Source organism: Hirundo rustica, chromosome 5 (assembly GCF_015227805.2).
Source record: "Hirundo rustica isolate bHirRus1 chromosome 5, bHirRus1.pri.v3, whole genome shotgun sequence".
Classification (NCBI taxonomy): domain Eukaryota; kingdom Metazoa; phylum Chordata; class Aves; order Passeriformes; family Hirundinidae; genus Hirundo; species Hirundo rustica.
Genome location: NC_053454.1, coordinates 70,007,013 through 70,030,225, shown reverse-complemented (window position 1 = coordinate 70,030,225; position 23,213 = coordinate 70,007,013). Strand labels below are relative to the sequence as shown.

The window sequence follows — 23,213 nt, the reverse complement described above, 5'->3', positions numbered from 1 at the left end:
GAGAAACACTCTCCAAGTCCAAGGAGACTGTTTCACCGAGAATTCTCGAGTGATGCATTTGCAATTATCCACAATAATTCATGTTTTTGTCAGCTATGCATTGCAGAGTGCATATGAACAGGAATCAGATGATTGAGTATCAATAAAAGTAAAAAAATAGATCTATCTTGAGAGTTTTCACTAGGTATGTTTGCTAACACATTCACACTGGAAGCAGAAGACATTAAGGATGAGCTAGGAGCTCTCTTCGTATTTTACTGATTCAACACAGAGTGAATGAGAATATAGCCCTGGAAGCACTATTAACACCAGCTAAATTTCTACACAACACACCAGAAGCTATCAAAGTCCTAATGAACCAATGTACATAATTTCCATTGTAACTTTTGCCCCCTACTTCCTTCAAGCAGGAAATCCTTCTCACATGGGCAAGTGAATTTTAATTTTCTGCCTAACAGTAAATCTGCATCTAAAAATAGGATAACAGGTCCTGTTATGGTTTTGACACTTATTTGTTACCAATGAAATCTCAGGCATCTAAAGCTTACGTTTCTATAAATTTTGTATTTGTTAGTGGTAACTCCAGAGTACCTTTGGAGCTCCTTGGAGTTAGGTGCTGTAAAAGAACCCCAAAAACAAACAAGCAAAGAAAGCAATGCGAGAAATGCCTCAAAAACTCAAAAAATCCTTTATTCTAAAGAACTTATGTTCCAAACACAGTAAGAAAATTAAAAAAAAAAAAAAAAAAACCACAAAAAACACCTGAACCAAAAAACCTGCAGCTAAGCTATTGTGAACGATTTACAGATCGGAAGGAATTTAAATCTTATGACTCCTCCAGAGTCACTAGTCAATCCTACCTTTCACTGAATGAACTGAAAAATATATTTATTTATATGTATTTTAAATCTGTCAACTAGAGCGCCTGCTAAAAATCAACATTTAACAGAGAGAAATTTGAGGAGAACCTGGATAACTATATCACACTGAAGAATAAAGTTCAGAATATGTCTATCTGATATATGTTAGCTCATCAGATATACTGTGAATCACTTACAAAAGAAACCTTCACATTGCTGCTAGGATATTTCCTATCAAACATTCACCAGCTCTGACATAATTTTTGTAAATGCTTCTAATTCACATGAAGAAAGTATATGAAATCACTGTAGATATTGTTGTTTATTTTTAATTTTGTATGGGTTATAAAACGCACACTTAGAACTAAATGCCAATCGTTTCCTCTTCAATGTTGCTGAACAAGATATCAGATTCCTAATGAGGAAAAACCAGAACATCAGTTTGTTATGCATCTTATTCATGAGTACATCCAGAATGGATGAATAGATGACTGACTGTAATAAGGAATAGCTAATGATACACAGCGCAGTAGACATTTTTCATTATACATCACTTCTCTCCAGTTACCAAAAGTATGGATTAGCAATGATGCTGGGAAAAGGAACACACCTGACACTTTGGTGCTTCAGTCAGCTCATACAAATGAGCTAATTTTCAACACATTGTTGCAAACTCAACAGAACTTCCTGAACATCTTATATTTTCAAATTAGAGACACAGGGAGCAAAATTATAGATTCCTCTCTTTTGCATTTAGTTGACAAAGACAAAAGGCAGTGAAAATACTTATATGTGTATCACTCAGATGAGTAAAATATGATGAACGAAGGAAAAAGACAACACCAATAGGAAACATATTTGCTGTTAATGACTCTAATTCATATTTCTCTTTTTTTTGCCTCTTGCAGTCTTTAACAAAGGCCCTGCCATAGCACAGAAACGCTTCCAGGACAACAGAAAAACCAGCAAAGAGGGTTTGTTTGTTTTTAACCTGTGTAAAAGAAAAGCATGTTAGCATAAAATGATGCATCCAGGCGTGTGTTTCTAAGAGTTATTCCTATCAGAATAGGAATTTTAACGTATGTTTATAAAGTACCATGACCACAAGAAGACTTTTTCTAACCTTGAACAGAAGTTACATCTCAGCCACAGTGATTGCACTAATGTAGGGGGGTGGGCATTTCTAAATATGAAGGTTAGAGAAAAACTTCTTGTGCTAAATATACAAAAGGTTTCTCAACCATGTTCATCTGCCCCATCCTACCTGTCAGAGACCTTTGTTCCTTCCTGCCCTCACATCAAATATGACCATTGTCAAACACACAATATGCACAGGGTCATGCAATCTTGTCTTTGTTCACCTTTACAAAACTGCTTTATAATCTCTCATAGGAGACTGAAATTAATCCACTGGGGAAGAAAGAAATATCTGAAATATCAGAAGCTTTCTTTCCTGCAGAAAGCATGTTGTGTAACTGTGTGAGAAATCCTTCAAAAGGAATTGGTTGTCTTTTGTTTCACCCTCTTCTTACTACAAACAGAGCTTGAAAAGTTCATAATTCTACATATTTCTGATACATGTTTGATTTGAACAGGAAATTTCTCAAAGAAATACCTGTAAATGGAAATCTTATGACTGAGAAAAAAAATCACAGAAATTTTGTGCTTCCAGTCAGAAGGCAGGGGTGTTTTTGTGGTTTTTTTTTTCCTCTCTCATAGCACACCAAATTATAACAAAATAAGCTGTTTCAGCTTTCTTATGTAAATGAGGATTGTTCATCCACCTAACAGAAAAATAATTCTATTCAAGCACCAAAAAAAAAAAAAAAAAAATAAATTAGAATCCTAATTGAATAGCAAGCTATAAAAAATTATTTCATGTAATGTTCTAAAAGAAAAACAGCACGGACACCTTATTCTATTCTTTAATTTGAGAAATATTCTTCATCCATAGATATAAGAAGCCAGAAAGAAAATCCCAAGTGTTGGTGTAAAGCTCTTAGCCAGAAACACTAGTGAGGATGATGCACTTGCTTGCTATTTCAGAATGACTAACCAGAAAGCTGTGTAGACTTCTGTAGAAGCTAAAGAGGAAGAGACCAAACATCAGATTTCCATACCTGATGGTGAGGTGAGATGTGACAAAATTTAATATCTCTGAGCAGTGGGGTCGATGTCTCATTAATTCTGTTTTACTGCATAATGATGCCTTGGGATTAGCAAATGTGGTTTGTCATGCAACTTTAAAAATATACAAACGTGCACAGCTTTATTTTCTGTTCTAGCCTCTCTTTTCTCTACATGTATTACCTTTGAGAACAAAACCCTGTTAATGTTCTAATACATTTTTAATGAAGAATAACAAACTGTTAAATCACACATTAATTATTTTACTACAACCTTAATTCAATGAATAAGTAAACTCTGACAGTACTGCTCTTACTGTATGAGCAGAAAGTTGCCAGAGAATGGCTGATAAGTGAAAAAGACACCGTCCACATACCAGAGTACATCTACGGACATGTTATTACCATCTAGCTACTAAATAAACAATAAACATCCATGGTTTCAGGAATATATGAGCACAACCCCATAACAGACATAAAAAACCTAAGAGAATATTTTGAGATACTGCACTGAGATACAGCTGTCAGATGTATTTTGAAATTATCATAATTTTCTAAACATGCCAGTGGTTGTTTTTGTTTGTTTGTTTTTTAACATACATGCTTTACAACAATCAAGAAAAGAGGAACCAGAACATGAGACCTAGCTTCCTCCTAAAGCCAGGACCTTAAAACCATCTCTCTTATGAATTCTCTGAATCAGGTCTATTCCTACCTGCCATATTAAACCTTGAAACCAAGATCCCTAGGAATAAAAAAATATTAGCCTTAACCTAAATCTTAACCATAAGCCTGCAACCTGTTTTTCAAAGCTCAGTTCTGAGTCCTAAGCGGCCTATAAATTGATATAAGAAGTGTCAAACTTTGCAATCAGAAAACCAAATGAGGTAAACCTGCTCTGCTCTGTCTGAATGGCAGGCCTGACAAGCCCAGCATGGGAATAAGGGTTTCCTTCATGGTGGAATCCACCTCGGGCTGGTATTCAACATCAGCTGAAATCTTCACTGGGATTCACAGATACAACACCATCTAAGATTAATATTGTGCTTTCTAATTAAGCTATTGGGTAAAACTCAAGGCATTTGCTAATACTGCTCATGTATCGGATTCCAACCCACCATATCAGCAGGCATCTGCTTTTTCTCTGTAAGAAGTCTTCTTTAATGTTCTTTAAGGTTCTTAAGATCACAAACAATTTTTTTGAGTTCTTCTCACTGGATTATTGCTGCTAATAAAAGAAGTCAATGGGAGCTAACTGTATTAAAATTGGAACTGAGTTTAGCAACAGTGACCTGCTTAAAAGAAATGTCATTTTCCCTTATAAGAAAGCGTGGTCATACCTGTAACGTTCAAACCTTAAGATCATTGCAGCGGGTGCTCCAGGCTTAGGCAAAAGTAGGCAGAAGTGTCCAAATTCTCATTGTCAGCCCAAGGGCCATGAACTGCAGCTTCTCAGAGGATCAGGCTTCCAAACTTCACATGCTGGAAATGAGGACAACTTCATTGGGGAAGAGGATACACTTCTCTGTCATGATTGTAGATGTATTTTCTAGAAATGAAATGCATGAGCATTAACCTCAGCTTGAGAGAAATCTTCATAGTCATGAGTGGTGAAGCTCTGTGAAAGTTTTCCATCCTTGTCAAGAGGAAGAGACACCTTACAATGATCTACCTATGCCTGATGGTAACTCAGAGAGAAAAGTTCCACAGGATGCCTCAGATGGGATCTGAACATCAGCTGGACTATCAAATCAATTGAAATTTGACCCTCCTGGAGGAATTTTTCTTTGCCTCCCTGTTTGCAGTACTCTTTGGCAACAGTTTTTCATATGTAATACATACATACATACATATATATATATGCATAATCTAAAAGTAACAGTAATTAACACTTTTTTTTTCCCTATCAGAGAATCTGACCGGGTATATGCCTTGGGTATGAACTGCTGAGAGTACTAAAACACATTTTTTCCTCAGCAACATTTTCATAAGGAAATGAACTTCTGTCATTAAAAAACCCTGCACAGTTAACAGGAATACGGATTCATTGCTGACATGCTTCGTGCACAAAAGTTTCTCCATAGGGCTAAGGTCAGCTAAGTCATAACCTGTGTCTGTGTAGTTCTGTTTCTGTGATAAGCTAGTGAAGATACAGCTCAAGAGTTAAGAGAAAGAAGAGTGGTTCCTCCCTCCCAAAATAGAACAAATACAGAAAAAAATAGTCTGCAAATAGTAACACAATAAGTATGAAGAGCATCAAAGTCAGGAAAAGCTGTGATTCACAGCCTTGACCAGGAACAATTTTGCAGCCCATGTGACAAGTATTTACTTAGTCCATTATACAGTGCACTTCATTGTTTAAATACTTTAACTGTTTCAATTTCTGGCAGTTTCTTAAAACATGAATCCAACTCTTTTCTCTGGCTCCTCTTCCTGAGTCCTGATCACAAAGTCGAATACTGTCCCAGCTATGGGGACAGCTCTGGATCTGCAGAACAATTTCCACTCAGGTCACCAGTCAGCGCTTTGCAGCCTGCCAAGAAAAGGCACCTGCAGAGGTGCTCTGGAACTGTGGCATGGCTCGAGCTGGTAGGCTTCAATCTTATAGTTTATATGGTCAGTGGCTTATTAGGGCTCTTTGCCAGTCCTGGTGCTTTGTGTAGCCTGTACAAACTACATGGAGCAGTTCAGCACCGGCTTTTGCAGACATTCACCCCTCAGTCATAATACATGGACCTAACGACTTTGGAAGGATTGTCCTTGCATCTACCTGATGTGCAATGTGTGGCACCACCAGCAAACACTGGCCTAGGGTGTCCTGTGCATCTTTGGCCACTCAAATACTCACAGAGGCTGTTTCCACTGAAGGCACACCAGGTCCCCCACTCGACACGACTGGATCGTGGGTCACGCACACGTTGCCCTGTATTTATTTGCTTCATCCCACAGACCAGATTTCTCCTCTCTTTTTAATTTTATGCATGCAGATGAAAGGGTTCTTGAACACTAGATAAATCTTGTGTCTGACTGAAGAGAAAGGGCAAAAAGAGATTATAAATTACATTTTCTTGTTCTCCAATCTGCTTACCAAATCCTTCTTCTTTAACATGTGCAAGTAGCAAGAGCCTATTGGGTCAACTAGCTTATAATTAATTATTGATTAGATATTAAAGCCATATGCTGAGACTCGCTTGGAAACCAAAGTGCTTCCTTGGTACTTATGTTAGCATTTATTAAATATGCATTATTAATCTGAATTACGTTGTGTTCAAACGTAAGCCCTAAGAGCAAAGATAATGATCACAGCATTAGTATTTGTAAAGCAGAATTGATTTTCCAACTTTACCAAATTAGCTGAAATATGGGATAGGCTGCAGGTGTTGAAGAATGAATATAACTAGAGTAAGTTGGCATGCTTAGTTTTTTTTTCTGTGTACTGCAATAAAATAAATAAAAAACAAAACTAAACCTAATTTATTTCTCCAAATAGTGTAGGCATAAAAAAGAGCTAGATGTCTTTAAAAAATAATTAAGAAACCTTATTCATACATCGTGGTTCACACATTTTTGTTCTACATGCAAGCCTTGCAACATAAATCAAAAACAAAACCAAGAAACTTTAGTTTTCCATATGCATCTATTTCACAGAAAACTGGTAAAACTTCAGTGAAAAATACGGTTTGACATTTCACTACATATTTTCAAAGAAATTATTTTCTTTTTCTTGTGACTAAATATATTTATGTAGGAAAGAAGCAAGAGTGATTAAATGAGATATATGACAATATTTATGATAGTTGTTTGGGCACAACTTGAAATTCAGTCGTGAAATTCACACTTTAATAACAATCTTAAAGAAAAAAAAACCAAGAAGCCAAAAACTGGCCCAGTGGTGTGAAGGATTAATGTTAGTTTTTACATAACAACATTATAGGACAACTTCACTCATTTGATAGCACTTTTATCTAATGACTACTTTACTTTTTCTCTAAAGCTAAGATGGCCTGTGATTTGCATGGAGAATTTTTATATTTATATTCATATTGCTTTCACTCAGCAACAAGAATTCAAAAAGAAATATACTGATATGGTTATAAGCGTCACAAAAAATTCTAGGGTACTGGGTGCGGGATACAGGATTTGAAAATACCCTTCTTTCCACTTTTTTCTTTGTCATACTTCAAAATTCTGGTTAAAGGCAGAGAAGAAAGACTAAGTGGATTTATTCTCTGGTAATTATGCAGCATGCAGTTTCTCTGACAAGACTCTGCAGTGCTTGGGAGGGATAGAGAGTTCAAGAACAGGCTTTTGCCTCATGATTTAAAATTCCAGGAAAACAAAATACACAAGCAAAAAAAATAAACAAAAACCAGTTAAAATATATTTCACTGTCTTGTTGTTGTGGGATCTTTTTTTTTGTTTGTTTTTTTTTTTGTCACAGAGAGAGGCTGGTATTTCACTTATACTATGGCTACTAAACCTGAACTATAAAGGCAATTTTGTAAGAGAGAAGACAGTGGGTACTTGGAGTTAAGTAGTTTGTTACACCTACTAACCTACTTACCACTTTGCATGAATAAAATATTGACACAAAACAGCAACAAAACCCCATCACTTTTGGGTATACTCGAATTTAGAATTTAAAAAAGGACAAAAGCGTAATACTGTTTTGATGTTTGGTTGCACTAAGGGAGAAAAGGAATATTAAATTGAGTGCAGCAGGTTTAAGACATGTCTGTATGAACACATGCCCACACACACAAATTACAAATAAAAAGCAGACCAGGGAAAGAGAACACGTTTTTTTATTACAGTTAACGCTGGTTTTATAGTCACTGCTCAGTTCATGTCTGCATTGTGCTTTTTGTTGTTTTACTCTCCCTTTGCTGAAATTATTTTGAAGCTCAGGTATACTTACTTTCTATTTCTACTCAAAATTTGATAAGGATTAATTTGCAGCTGCACTAGTCAGAACAAGCAAAGAAAAATAAAAATAAGAACTTGATGCAGTGTACTATCAAAAAATAAATTAAAAGCATTTTGATCTTTAAAGTGCAAGTCAGTTTTTGACAATGTTTTCCCTCATTTGTATCCATCAGTATTAACAGGTATTAGACAAGATACTGAAGACCTTACCCATTCTTCTCCAAATGAAGTAGAACATGATTATCAGCAAAAAAAGGAAGGAAATAAAGCACCTGAAATATAAAAAAAGAACATTTGTATAATAGACTGCACCCTGCTGGTTAGCAGCTTCCAAATTCAACCAAATTATTTCAGAGTTAAAACCACCTTTCGCATACCTACAATTATTTCATCACATATCATTGAGACTTCATTTCTGATTTAAAGCTAACACAATGGTACATAACAAATTATTAGACCTAGTCTCCCTTATTATTGCTTAAGTGACAACTACATTTTATTTAAATAAAGAAGTTGCTACTGTTTCCATTTTAATATATCAGAAAATTGATTTCTTTCTTATGTTTTTAATGTACCTGCCATTTAACATGTTTCAGCAATGGAAACACATTTGTATTCACAGATTTTGTGCATATGGAATAGACTGTTTGAAGAGTACAAAACTGAAATTACCTTTTATGGTTTTAAAAAAAAGAGTTTTTGAGCTTTCTCACCCCACTCTCCACAACAAAAGCCATTTTAATTCTCAGAACAAACTCCATATATGTGCACGTGTGGTCTGGAGATATTTGTACACTGCATCAACCAGGGTGTTCCTACATGTGCACATGCTATACCACACCACTAAACCTTCAGTATAACTAGGAATACACAAATGTTTTCTGTGTTGTTTTTCTCAAGAATTTATTACAGCTGTATCAGCTTAACAGTTTAATACTCATGTTGCATCATAGAGGAGCAGCAAAAGGAAAAAGGGAGAATAGTTGAGTGAAAGAAAGAGGCAAGGCAAGAACAACTGTCACTCCAAAATTGTCATTTGGCAAGTTATTACCAGGCAGAATTGATAATTATTACCAATTACTGCTGGGGGCAATTACCATTGCTATTAGGGACAAGCACACTGGAAGCTGTGCCTTAGCTGATGTAAAGATTCACAACGTTTTGGGGGTTAATAGAAGATGTGGGAATTTACTCCCAGGTCTTTGATGAAGGTTGGATAAAAGGCAGAATCTCTATTCCAAGGAAACTAAAAATCTATTTTTCACTCTGATTTAAAAAAAAAAAAAAAAAAAAGACAGCTTGTACTTCCTGTAAAATTAAAACTTTTCCAAAATCCATGTACCTGAGAAAGGAAGGAAGAAATAAAAATAAACAAACAAATAAATTAATTAACAAATAAATAAATAAATGGAATAGTTGTTGCCAGGTTGGATGACTAAATGCATTATGTACTTGAAGGTGGCCGTCCCCACTACTTTGGGGAAAGGCATCTTTCTTTTTTACAGCCCACAAGAGATGCACATACACTTATGATCAGTAGAAACAATGATGACAGCTGGTACTGCCTTTTCTAAAGCTTCCTCCAAAGCATTTTGTCCCCATCTCAGTGCAGACTGACACAGGTCCCACAGGTCTGCACAACAACTCCCCACTGCCTACCTCTGGTACTTCCCCTCTCCTCCAGACACATTCCTCCTCAGAGCCTGTGCTCCTGTGCTTTGAGGTGCAGCCTAGCCCACAGAGATTAATTTACTTTAACACTGATAAATGACTGAAATGCTACAGATTTTTCACTATGCTTTACTTTAAAAATTAGGGGAAACAAATACTTCTGATTTGACTTGGCTGCCAGGTCTATAGTTTCCGGCGCTCCGTTGTTAACTAGGCTTGTACCTATCTATCAAGTATTATATATGGAGATAATGAGAGGACTCTTCGTGGTATTTTTTCATTACTGTCACCCATCATGATTACTTAAATCTAAATAAAGCAAATTAATTAGTGCGGTCCCCATGCCTTTACTCAGGCAGGCAATGACTTCTAGACCATGTGCAAGCTTTGCAATCTCCAGATGCTGAAACCAGAGAAGGAGAAGGGTTTAAGTTGCAGTCATTATGTTGCTGAATGAAGTTTTTCAGTTTCTCCTTTTACAATCTGAGTTTCAGTTCTAGGCCTGTATGACCCACTTATTTCAGACCACACTTACTCAATACCTAGGTCCCATAATGAGTGAATTTATTATGGCAATTAATTATTAATAAGTATACACCAAGAACAGGGATGCATTCTAACAAAAACAGACTACGTGGAAACTGTGCCTTGAAACACAGGGGCATGTAATTTAAAATTTAATTTTAATATTGCCCAGAATTAGTTTGTAGAATGGAAAATGTCATTCCTCTAAGCTAAGCTTAGCAGCTTAAACATATTTTACCTAGTTGTGAAAATAAAAGAAAAAACTATGTACCTCAAGAGTGAGCACCCTCGGAAACAAAATTAAGAATATAAGTGGTAGTTCTCTGTCATTAGAGCTTTTTAAGAACCACCAGAGAAATATCTTTTGGGGAACACATTGTATGTTCTGTCATATTCCCCCTGATTCCAATTATTTGTATTCATATTTCTGTTTATGATATATATAGTCCATTGCTTCTCAGGGGAAAAAAAAAAAAAAAGGTATAAGCATGAGTGATTACACTTTGTATTTCAGTATAAGAACACAACTTAGAATCTTCTGGAAGTCTTAACACAGTTCTTCTGATTCACAAGGTCCACATGAAATTACTTCAATAGATAAATGAAATTGGAAATGTGTCTTGTATGCCTGTCTTGTTAAGCTGCTATGAACTGCTTTATTCTTTCCTCTCCCAGAAGCTAATTTTCATTTCTAATTTCAGGAACAGAAATCTGATATACAGCAACGATTACGTCGACATAAACATCAAAGCAAACATTTTGACAAATATAGCCAAGAAAACTTCACCCAGAAAAGATGCCGATCAGCGTTAGTGCTTGCTAGCAAACAGTCTCCTAAGAGATCCAAAAGCTCCTTCCTCCTACCTCAGCTAACCCTGCAAAGTGCATGCGTGAGGCATCAGAGCAGCTTCATGGATCAGCTGATAAGACCTGCTGCCAGCCAGCTAAAAATGATGAATGAGAACCCAAGAAAAAGCAATAATTAACCTTTTCCGTATTCTGAATTTTGGAGATGAGCTATCATTAGATGTAAAAAACCCAGACCCAACCAATGCTTCAAATTCTGCCACTAATAACAAGAAGAGCTTGTGAAGAGGATGTTCAGTTAATCGTTGTTTACCACATCCCATTTGGTAAAAGTTAAATAATGCATGCGAACTTGGAAAGGTCCAGAAAGTCTTAGTCAAAGTTCATTCCAGGTCTCAAACTTTGAGGAGAAACGTTAAAACCCTGCATCCAGTGACTGAATTACTCATCATCTATGTACAATACATGGTTCACTGACTGACTTATCATTCTGAGGAGGAAATCCATTTGTAGGCTGTAAATTACTAAGCTGAAACTTCCATGTTAGTAGCTTTCAATGCACTTTGTTTCAGGAATGCGTACAAAAAAAATCCAGGGTGATGCATCTTCTTTTACTATAAAATATGTGTTACAATTTAGAAATATTGATGAAAAGTGAAAATCAATTTCTTCTGTCATACCTTTGTGCAGATGCCATTTGAAAGGTGATATGCTGCAGTTCTAATCTCTTCCATTCTGCAGAACCTATGAAAAAAAAAAAAAAAAAAAGAAAAAAACCAAGTAGGTAAAACATAATGGTCAAAGGGAAAAAAAGAAGAAGAAAAAAAAAAAAAGAACAGAAATTTAAAAATGCATGCTTGTAGTGCCACTATACACTTCTCCAGCAAGAAGTCTGGCATAGTCTTTTTATTTGGTGCCAGATCCATCATCCACTTAAGTGAAGATACAGGCTATTACTTGCTTCAGTAGGAGTTGGAACAAACCTGCAAATTGCAATTGTCAGGGTCTTTCTTGCTTTGTGGTATCCAATATCAGCAGGTATTAAAGAGATTCAGCACTTTGAAGGCATTTTTACAGCATGCAGATAAAAATAAATCACGAAGCACTTACTGAATAGTGCAACACTGCCCTATAACTGCATGTTCTGATAAACATACATTTCGTGACAGAACATTTGAAAAACTTTAAGAGCACTTGGAATTTAATTCCAAAGAATTCACAAAAATATACAGAAGTGTATTGGGGCTAGAAAGATGTAAAAAGGGCCCAATATCAATAGACCGATAAACAGTAAATTCTACTCTGAATTTATGCATTTTAAGAAACATCTAATTTTGGGAAAATAATATTTTTTAATCTCCTATTTTTAGTGTGGTTAAATTCAACAGTCTGTTTCCTTTGGATTTATTTTAGTTTGATTGTTTTCAGAAGATGCACAATGTTTTATGAATGTTTTCAAGATTAAACATTTCAACTTTCCATTTTAAATTTGGAAAAAAAATTACCCAAATAATAGAGATGGAGTAGAAAAGGTTGAAACACACACATGCCTCACCTGCCTTTGATCATTTTCCAGCTTTACACAGGAAGCCATCAAAAATAAAATAAATTCAACCAATTCCCCTTCCTCGTTTTTATCTATTTATTTTTCATCCCACAAACTAAAACTGTCTTTCTTGTCTGCTCTGAAGTTCTACTTACGTGCAGTAAGAAAATACAGTGTTTAATTCAGAGATTCTAAAACGTAAATACCAAAACGCCACAGTTGCAGCTGCACTTGCTGCCCATCTCCTCAATGATTCATATCAATCATGTACAAAAACAAGTGGCCCTGACCTTTTACTGTCTGGGGGCAAAGTGTCCCAGTATTTCTTCTACAAATCATCAGGAAAAATGCCAGAAAGCCCACTAGTACTCCCCAGATTAGATGCTTTTCTGGTCTGTCTTCTCTAATCATCACCAGTGTGTCTCTGCATACTGACTCAGATGCCTTAAATCAGCCACATCTCTTCTCAAAGGTAGAAATATCTTTTTTTTGATTTTTTTTTTTATGGTTTACATCCCCAAGATCACAGATTTTTATTTGATATTTGTTTATCTTCAGGCAGCAGCAAGCACAGCTGGACTCCCACACTGACCTACAGATTCCAGATACGTTTAAGCAAGGCAGTGTTTACAGAAGAAGGAGGAATGACGTGAAGCTTTTCTCAGAACTTTTGTTCACCTGAACATATGTAAGCTTGTGTAAGCACAAGTGTGAGCTGGTATATAAGATCTCACAACTGAAATTGTCAGTTTAGAGATGAGTAGCTACAGTCTTATGTTTTATTAGCTTTGCATTCTGTTTGCAGCCATTTCTTGTCACCCTTCTCACTCCTCTTCCATAAATGCTTTCCAATATCCAGAAGGGGTGTTTTGTGCAACTCTTGTAATATATCAATTGCCTCTCTTACATGTATCTTCCTTCCTAAGTTAAAATACTCTGAGCCTCAGATCCCAAAATGTACCTTAAAGTTTCTGTATTGTGTAAAAATCACACAAAGGATAAAATAATCAGAACTCTGCTTTTTCCAGTCAAAGAAATACGGAAATAAATGCAATGAAGTGGCCCTTTCAAAGAATCATTTTGAAGTCTTCCAGGGAATATTTCAACACCTACCACAGACTCAAGGAAACAGATTTGCTCACAGCACTGTCCTGACAGACTCTGGCTCCCCAGGCTCCCTCTCCTTCCAAGGTTACAGCAGCATACACCAAATCCCATGTAAAGGCCTTTCATGGAGGAGAAAAACTGTGTGTTTGTGAGGAGGAGGAAGATGGAATGGTAGAAAGAACAACACAAAATTAACCAAGTTTACTATTTCCAAGTGTGACAGCACCCAAACCCAAGGAATTTTCTCCTAAACAGTCCTACAACATGACAACTGAAAGAAAAACCTTAACAAATTAAGGAAAGATTCAAGAGCTATCATACAGTTACATTTAAAGTGATTTTTAATAAAGAATCTAGAAAGGGCAATCATGTCCTAAAAGGTGGTTAGATCTTGAACTCTTTATTTTTCTTCTTTCCTCTTCTCTATCTTTATCATGTTTTGCTTCAACTTGTCAGATTTACGGTCTTTTTTGCACAATAAAATACGGTCATTGGTTTGAAGTGTTTTCATTATTATTTTGTTTTATTTTTGCATTTATCCCCACAAGTCTAATTAACTCCTGCTTTGTTGGAAAGCCAGCTGCATGTACAAAGTAGGTTACAAACATTTTAACAATCACTCAGTGGCTTCATGAGGTATTTATTTAAAAGGCTGTCTTATATAATACATGTTCATATTTTGATAGCACAGAATAACATGTGCTTTGAACAAAAGATTAAATTCCTACTTATAACTATTTACCTCACATATAATATTTACCTGTAGCCTTTTTTTTCCTAATCATGGATATCAAGTAATCTTTCCTCGGGCGATGTGTGCCAAAGAAAGTTACAAAGCTGCAGATTGAGAAACAGATTCACTGTTACAACTCTTCAAAATAGAAGTGAATAGGCTCAGAAATTGTTACAAAAGGGAAAAAAATGTTAAGGGAAAAAAAAAAAAAAAAAAGAGAGAGTAATATTTGTTTACTGGAAGAAGGTTTGAATTCTTAGGACGGAAGATCACAAAGTCAGAGATAAATTGAGGCCTTAAATTTTGGGGAACATAAAGTAGGAGAGAGGTATCTCTTGCAACATTTTGTTCTTGCTGTATCTATTTCACTCAGGAACAACAAAGCCTACAAAAAAATTATAAACTTAATAAAACCATGCTTACAACTTCAGACTCATACAAACTTTTCAAAATCTGCAATAGTTCTGACTTTGCTTTTGTAGATTCAATCAGATTATGTACTTCAAACTCACAGTAGAGAAGATTAGAGCAATGCACAGAAACACATTAACCTAAGAACAATGACTTAAAGACTTATGATTATGGGTATATACTTTTGATACTTCTGTATGAAAAAAAATGCAAGTATTAGTTAATCTTAAATATTAGCACCTCTAATAACAAAATAAAATACTGGCCCTAAATATTCCATTATTTGGTTGCAGAGATGGACTGAACATGTTAAAAAGAGTGAAAACATCAGCAGGTAGGACTCAAATAGACAAAAAAACCCCCTCTCCTTTCAACCAACGATTTCTGCCAGTTAAAGGTGAAGTAGGTTTTCTCCCGCCTCTCCAAGGGGAGCACAGTTCAAGTAAGGAGAAACTAAAACCACATCCCCATGGCCCACAGGCACTGCTGCATGCCTATCCCTCTTCTGAAAAAAAGAAAGGGCTTCATTATCCCATTAATATACCCCACTGCTGCCCCTTTATTGGGACATCAAGACATGCCTCTCTGCTAGTTTCTCTGCAAATAACAGACATTTCATATATTGAGTGCATGTGTGTATTTATATCTTTTGTTCTTGGCACTTCTGTAGCCAGAGTTTTGCACATAGCTGAGAAATACCCAGGACCCAGAAACTTCAGAAATCTTTAGAAGTGTGGCATTGGTTGGTACATAATTAACAGGAATAAAACCAGTTTTGAGCCACTTCAGACACAGATCATGAATGACAAGGGATACTATCACTTTATCCACATTTACAATGCAGGATTGCAAACTTCAGTAAGACAAAGCTTGAATAAATACTTACAAGCACTGGTCATTTATAAGGAAAAGACAACACAAATAATACAACTTCTCTCTAATGGTCATAAATTGCGTATCAGTGACTAGACATGAATCTAACAGAATCCAATTTCTTTAATGGAACAAGTGGGGTAATTTATATTTTAAGGGAGCAAAAGATACGTAGTGTACTATACATAATGTACTACCTTAATCTCTCAGACCAGATTCAAACACAGCCAAACTCATTTCCCTCCCTAGCAAATTGTCCAAACCTGATCACATCACCCTTGCTCTCCTATCATCCATATAACTGCAGCTGAAAGGAGCATTAATTTGTACAGAGGAGGTCACATTTAACATATAAAATTCAGTGAAAACAAAACTAATGTACAATCCTTTACACAAGTAGCAGTGCTTCTGGGAGGGCAAGGGGACTAGATGTGGAAGAGCAAATATCACGTGTGGAAAAAAAAAAGAAAAAAAGCATCAATATAAACTAAAATAATATTTTCCACTATGCCCTCATATGGTTTCTCTCTGATTAGGACAAGTTTCTTTTTAATATTAGGTGCTTAGTAACAGAAAAGAATTTGTAATAATGTTTCTCACAGATGAAGCATCCGCTCTTTCCTTTCAGGAAGAAACACTTTCCTTTACCCAGCACACATTTTAATTGCCTAAGATGCAATTTCCCTTATGAATAATTTGAATACAGCTGACTTTTTGACTAAGCAAATTTCCTTCAGAACTCAAATGATGTGTGCACTGTAAAATATGGAAAACCATGAGGCAGGGTAGCAGAAGCAAAGTGTTGAAGTATAACATTAATTTTAATGTCATTTAAGAAGTCACCAAGGTTCATACTCTGTCAGTGACACGTGCCTCTGACCAGATGTGTAGCCTACGTTTTAGTTCACAGCCACAAATCATTCCTCCACAAAGCTCCTTTCACATCATCCCACTTCATATCAGCTTTGCCATTGCAGACCCTCTCTCAGTACCTCATAAGGGCTTAAGAAAAAAAAAAAAAATCCACTGCAAAATGTAGTTTGGCTATAAAGCTTTGTCTCTTCATCAGAGAATTTGTTACTGTCTTCCCCTCAAATACAGACCTCATGGGGCCGTGCGCTTCCAACTTAACATATTAATAACTTATTGAAGTCACAATGTTCTGAAGTGGTAAAGCAAGATTTAGCAGGTAGAATTAAAATAATTTTATTTTCTTTTGGCTAAAGTATAGCAAACCAGAAAAAAAAAAAAAAAAACCAAACCAAAAACAAAATAAAACATATTTTGAAGTATCTAAAGGAACCCATTCTTTTCTAGTGCAAGTCACATGTGTGAATTTTCAATAAATCATGCAAGAGACTTAGATATCAGCTGAGAGTCATAGATAACTCATAACAACTAAAAATTAGATCACAATTTCCATTAACAGAATCAAGCTGTAGTCCAATGTTGGGTTTAATGATACCACAGAGCCCAAACAGGACTAATAAAGCAGCTTTGTTGATATTGTCAGTGTACATAATTCGGAAATCCATTATCTCATCCTAAAAATGCACTCGATGAGTACGTTGTAGAAGCTGTATTAGCTACCTAGTCTTGTAAATAAATTGAAATACTAATTACTCTTTCTTTGGAAAGAGGCTTTGTTGTTTACTTTAATGTTGGAATTATTTCAGTGAGAGGAATTTTATTTTACAAGGACCATGTTGGGAAAATTTGTCTGCTAAGGGAAATAAACTAATTTCTTTTGCACAAACATAAACTACATCAGATGATGAGTAACCACTAACCATAACTTAATATAATTTCATATTATTTGCATTTTCACTTGCCACTAGCAGCTAAGCCATCTGTTACACCTTTTTTCTTTTTTTTTTTAAATTCTCTTTAAAAATAGCAGAAGTAAACACTCTTTATCTATGCCTTTTCAGTGGTAAGACAGTGTTCAGCTAAGCTGTAACAATGAGTAAGAACTAAAAAATTCAGCAGTTTCTGATGTCTCCTCCAAGATTTTAGTTCACTGGACCAGATGCATACACAAAATAAACTCTTGCAGATGAACATAAATTCCATGAAGTTCATCTCCAGTGTGTTTTAAAATATTCAACTTTTCTTTTTTTCCTAATCAGACACAAGTAATATCAACTAAGCCTGCACTAACCTTCTATTAAGCTCCCTTTTATAACAATAACTTATGATTAATGTACTCTTCAGTAGGAAAGATCTTGCTTAATAGAAAAAATCAAGCAAAAACAATCTGCTTTCATATCTGAAACAGCCATGTTGCTTAAACAGAGATACTCCGTGCCTTTAGCAAGTAGCAAAACCCTTGTAAGAAAATGAGCTCTCAGCTTTCAGTCATTTAGCCCCATGTAACACTGAGCAGAGGGAGTTTTTCCCAAGAGGCTCTTTCTGATTTTATGTGAGGTGCACTTCCTAAGACAGAAAGTAAAACAAGAAAAACAGTAACAAATAAAAACAAACAAACCCTGCCAAACAAACAAAACAAAAACCCTAAATCACACAAAAATACCAAAACTTCTTTCCTTTCTCCCTTCATTTTTCTAGTGGCATTGTGCTGCTTGGCTGACTCGATCTCATTCTATGACATTTAGTAAATGAGGGAAAGGCCATGGTTATCTCTATCAGGACTTTAGCAAAGCTTTTGGCACCATTTTCTGCAGCATTCTCCTGGAGAAACTGGATTCCCAACATGAGGACTCTTTGCAGAATAAAAAAATCTGGCTGGTTGGCCATTCGCACCAGAGACTGGAGGTGAAAGGTGCTGCATCCAACTGGCCCTGGCTCACCTGTGGTGTCCCCCAGGGCTCAGTCCTGTTTATTTATCATCTTCATTGACAACCTGGTCCCTCAGCAATTTTGCAGGTGACACCAAGTTGGGTGGGGATTCTGATCTTCTTGAGGGCAGGAAGACACTCGACAGCGCTGGGTTAATGTTTGGGTTTGATCGTCCTGAAGGTCTTTTCCAACCTAAACGAGTCTATGGGAGTTGAGTCGTGAGATTTCAGAGAAATATGCATAAAACCTCAGAAAATGCTTCCCCTCTGGAGAACAGCGCTAATTAATTCATTAGTGATGAAATGTATTAGTGATGAAAAATGTCTATGTATTTAGGTCTATCTTCTGGTTAGGGAAATCTTCTCTGGGTGTTGGAGAGCAAACTATTCCCAGAAATTGATACATAAAAGCATCTCTCTGTTGGGAGGAAGCTCAGCAAAACTCTGAGGGAGAAAAGTTAAATGAATCCCTAAACTGTTTCTTAGTGTAGACAGCTTTCAATATTTAATGGGAACATTGAAGTTGAAAAGAGGACATAACATATTTTTCTTCCTTTATTTTTGGCCTTTAAAATTGTAATGAGGAGGTATTTTTGTTTATTTTTACGGAAAACCTAAAAAAAAAAAATTAAAAAAAAATCTTAAATCCTGCAATCTATAACTACAGATATTTAGAACAAAAATATACTACCTCTAACACCGGAATCTGAATGTAACATTTAGGGTGTGCTATGATCAGAGAACACCCATGAAAAGTGTGTGAAATTACCCAAGTAAAAGCTTGAGGGCCCCAAAAACTTTCTGTTAAAATACCAGACTGAAGTAAAAACATTACAGGAAAACCTTTCCATGTCCAATACTAATTTGACTTGAGGGAATGGGAAGTGGTGTGGAAATCCTCAGAAATCACCAGTGATCATTTGAGTCCAGACCCAGGAAAGCAGATTCCTAGGACACAGATCCTACACTGAGAAATTCTAGTCCAAGAGCTGTCAGTTTAGCAGCAAGGCTGCATGGAGCAGCAGCAGCCTCCACAGCTATCCCAAGCATCCCGAAAAGAGTTCAACCCTCAGTAACGTGTCTGAGAGGCACAAGAGTAGATAAACTCACCACCCAGGACTCCCAAAGCCCTAAGGCTCCAACAATTTCATGGAGATGCCAGATTCCATCTAATATCTTATGGCAGGCTGAGCAGCTTGTTTGCCTTCCTTAATAAGGTACAGTAAGTATAACTTATCATCTTATAAATCCCAAGAACATTTCACTGAATTCTCCAAGGGTAAACCCTTCACTAGTATAAAATATATCAGATTTGCACTTATTTAGGACTATTTTATTTTTTTTCTCCTTTACAGAACAAACTCCTCCATCCTAGAGCTGATTCACACTGCCTGGTATTTGTGTGTCCCTTTGAAAATTAGATCAGCACTTGGGGTTCTCCATTTACTAGGGTGTTATCCATACTGCTTTCATTGCTTTCTTTCTTCATGTTATTCTTTTCATCACTGAAGAGCATTTTATGCCACTCTGGGTGAGTTGCAATGTTACAGGGGAAACTTGCACAGTGTTTGCCCTGGTTTGCTCTTGAAACTAGCCCAGTAAAGGCAGACAACACACCTGAACTAAATCCACTTGAAAACACAATTATACAAGAAAAATAGTTGTAGCATTTCAAAGCACCACCAAAGAGGAGGGGACAACTTTTGCCTGAAATATAGGCTAAGCAAGCAACTGGAATAAAAGAAAAATGAAATTTGTTGTAGCCAGGTAAAATGAAATAGTGTGGAGATGTTATTCAGAAAATAAGATATTTGATGAAGTGTACATTTTAAGCCTATTGAATATTAAAAAAAAAAAAAAAATCTACTCGCAATTTCCAAGCTCTTATGTCTCAAAGCTAAAGACTTTGTGTTCAGAATTTTTTTTCCTTTTTTATTTTTTTCACCATTTCTGCAGATGTTTGCTTTTAACTAGCCTAACCAAACCGGCTTACATAATTCCTGATTTACAGAACTATAAGCCCTTCCCCTGAACACCATCTGTTTTTTTACAGGCAGCAGTTCTCTTTAAAGTGTGATTTATTCTCAAATTCAAAACTTTGAAAAGCATCAAATCTTTGCCTCAAACCTGGGAGTTTTTTTCCCCACACCCTGGCTCCTAGCAGAGTTTCTCTGTTCCAAAGGAATTGAAAGTAGTGTCTGTGAAATACTAGTTTCTAAAATTTCTTATGCCAAATCTATATAAGGTCTCTATACTGATTTTATCAATAGTATAAAACTGGCTTGTTCATGATTGCAACTGTCACCACTTTTTATTTTCTAGTCTCTTCCCACCTAACATAACTCTAAGAAAAATATGAGTCTAGGCCAAATAAAACTAACATTAAAAAATTACCTTATATTATCCTGTAATACTAGCAGAGCTTTAAGAAAACCAGATTTCAATTATGAAAAGAAAAATAAAAGAACATTTTTGCTTAAAACCCTGCAGAATAGAAAGGTAAAACCAAGAGATACAAGGGAGCAAAGAAAAAAAGAAAATCTTTCCAGAATAGTACTTTAAGAACTCACCAAGAAAAATTCTAGGTCCAAGCAGTGCATTCAGATGATCAAAGATGATCAACTTTAGTAGAGCTGGTGGTTGAAATTTAAGAGAGGATTATTAGTTTTCTTCTTTGTTCTTTGTTTAGAAGACAATGAACATTGAAATCAAGTTTTACTGCTGGGTAATTAATTCACCAGTCAGAACTGTCTGAATTTAAGTTGGATGGGACTCCAGGAGGTTATCCCATCCAACCTTCTCCCATGACATGGGTCTGGTTGCTCAGACCTTCACCCAGCAGATTATAGAGCATCTTGCAGGACAAAGATGACATTTCCATATCTCTAATCAGTTTCCTTCATTGCCATAACTTTGGAGGGCAGCTCATAGCTGTCTTTCATTTCTCTTCTCACAACATTTGTGTTCCAAATCCTGGTCCTTTTTTAAGTGGGTGCTGTGATAGGTTTCATCAGCAAAATGAGAAGACTTCAATGTCAACTGGCAGTGAGAGTAAATTAAATCTTGTGCCTAAGCACAGATGCAGACAGTTAACGTACAGAGGCAGGTGTGATCACAGTGTGGACCAAAAGGTGACCTTGGGTAAGGTCCAGGCTGGAAGGGGGTCTGAGTAAGCTGAGTAAGTACTGAAGTAAGTGGAAGGCATCACTTCCTTCAATTCCAAGTGGAAGGGGATCGGAACTAGGTGACCTTTAAGGTCTCTTCCAACCCGAGCCATTCTACAGTTCTATAGTGAGTCACAGCTATGATAAATCACAATGAAGCATCCTTCATGTGCTCCCAGCCAGACCTTTGGAGGATCAAACATGCTCCTTAAAGTGTGTGCACAGAATGCTTTCCTTCACAATCTGGACAAATTGATAACATACATTAAGACCTTTCTGGAAGCCAACATGGTGAGGCACTGTTAGTCAAGAGTATTCACCTACAGCAACCTAACTCCGCCCTACACAAACTTGCGAGCTTAACTATATTTTCTGTTTACTCTAACTGGCTTGTCCATAGCTATATATTAATTTTGAATTATCAGACTTCGTTTTCCTGAGATGGCTGTTTGCAGTGACATGAGGTTTATCAGAACAGTAAAACATGTCTGAAGTGTAAGCAAACTAGCCCCATCTTGTGAAAGAGGAGGGTACAGGACACTTCCAGTGGTGCTTTTGCATAAGCTTCTTGTCCCTCCTAAGAAGAACGTGAAATTACTTGGACAAAATGCCTTAACTCTCTGTTCCAGCTCTGTGACTGAAGAACTAGCTTCTTCCTCTTATAAATCTTATAACACAAGTATAAATATGCTGGTAGGAGACAGGAGCAAATTTACCCCATGACAATTCACACATTCCCATGGCTTTAGCACACTCTAGCAAATACTCGTTACCACAGAGGAAAAAAAAAAAAAAAAAAAAAAAAAAAAAAGCACACCTCGAACTGGTAGAAGTTTTAGAGCATTAGGAAAAAAAACCACAAAAACACACACACACAAAAAAACCAAACCAAACCAACCCCAAAAACCACTTTACAAACTATTTCTTCTAAAGGACTAATGACAACGATTGGAATGGGCCCAAGTTTGAGAAATATCTTTTCTATTCAGAAAGAGGACAAAGCTGTACAACAAAGTGTCAGTCACATCTTATTGCTAATTTGAATTAATTCCAGAGGAATATTTATATGTTAGAAAGAAAGGTCTACTGGAATAGCATAAAAAAGAAATGAAAACTAAGAGCCAGTAAACAGGTATAAATAAAAAAGCAGGAAGATTTAATGTAAAGCAAATAAAGGCATATTTAATAAGAAGTATTCTATTTTCCTTAATAGAAGCAGAGCAATAAATTACATAAATCCAGGACCAGGTAAAAATCAAAGTATGCTCAGTGTACTTACAGTGACATAACAGGCCAACATTGATAGAAATCAAGATACTAAGGTTGATCAAGAAGTACATACCAATTACAGAAAACCGACTCAGGCACGTCATACGTGAAAGACATCTGCATGTAGCCCAAATAGTGTGACTTACAAAATTTATAGCAGCTCTAAACATCCAGCCAAGGTAAAGCCATTATTATACATAATACCTGGAGAGCCCAGCCACGGCAGCACTCTCCTGCTACCATTAGCGTTTCTATCTGAGAAAGAATTTCTGTTACAGCAACAAATGCCTCCTGGAACTAATTGGCACTCATTGTCAATCTCAGAGCAGAGACTAATGAAGTACCTTTTGAGCCTGAGAGGTTCTGAAGAGGTGATCTCTCTCGCACAGAACAGAGA

The 23,213-nt window shown here is 36.3% G+C and overlaps 1 long non-coding RNA gene across 1 annotated transcript; it reads right to left on the bottom strand.

Moving 5' to 3' along the window:
• Positions 1–4,361: 4,361 nt before the first annotated feature.
• On the bottom strand, positions 4,362–8,186 carry LOC120753230 (uncharacterized). The gene is made up of 3 exons (XR_005701026.2): positions 8,123–8,186; positions 5,835–6,013; positions 4,362–4,535 (listed from the first exon to the last, which is right to left on the bottom strand). It is a non-coding gene; the product is annotated as an uncharacterized LOC120753230 (long non-coding RNA).
• Between the last annotated feature and the right edge of the window lie 15,027 nt (positions 8,187–23,213).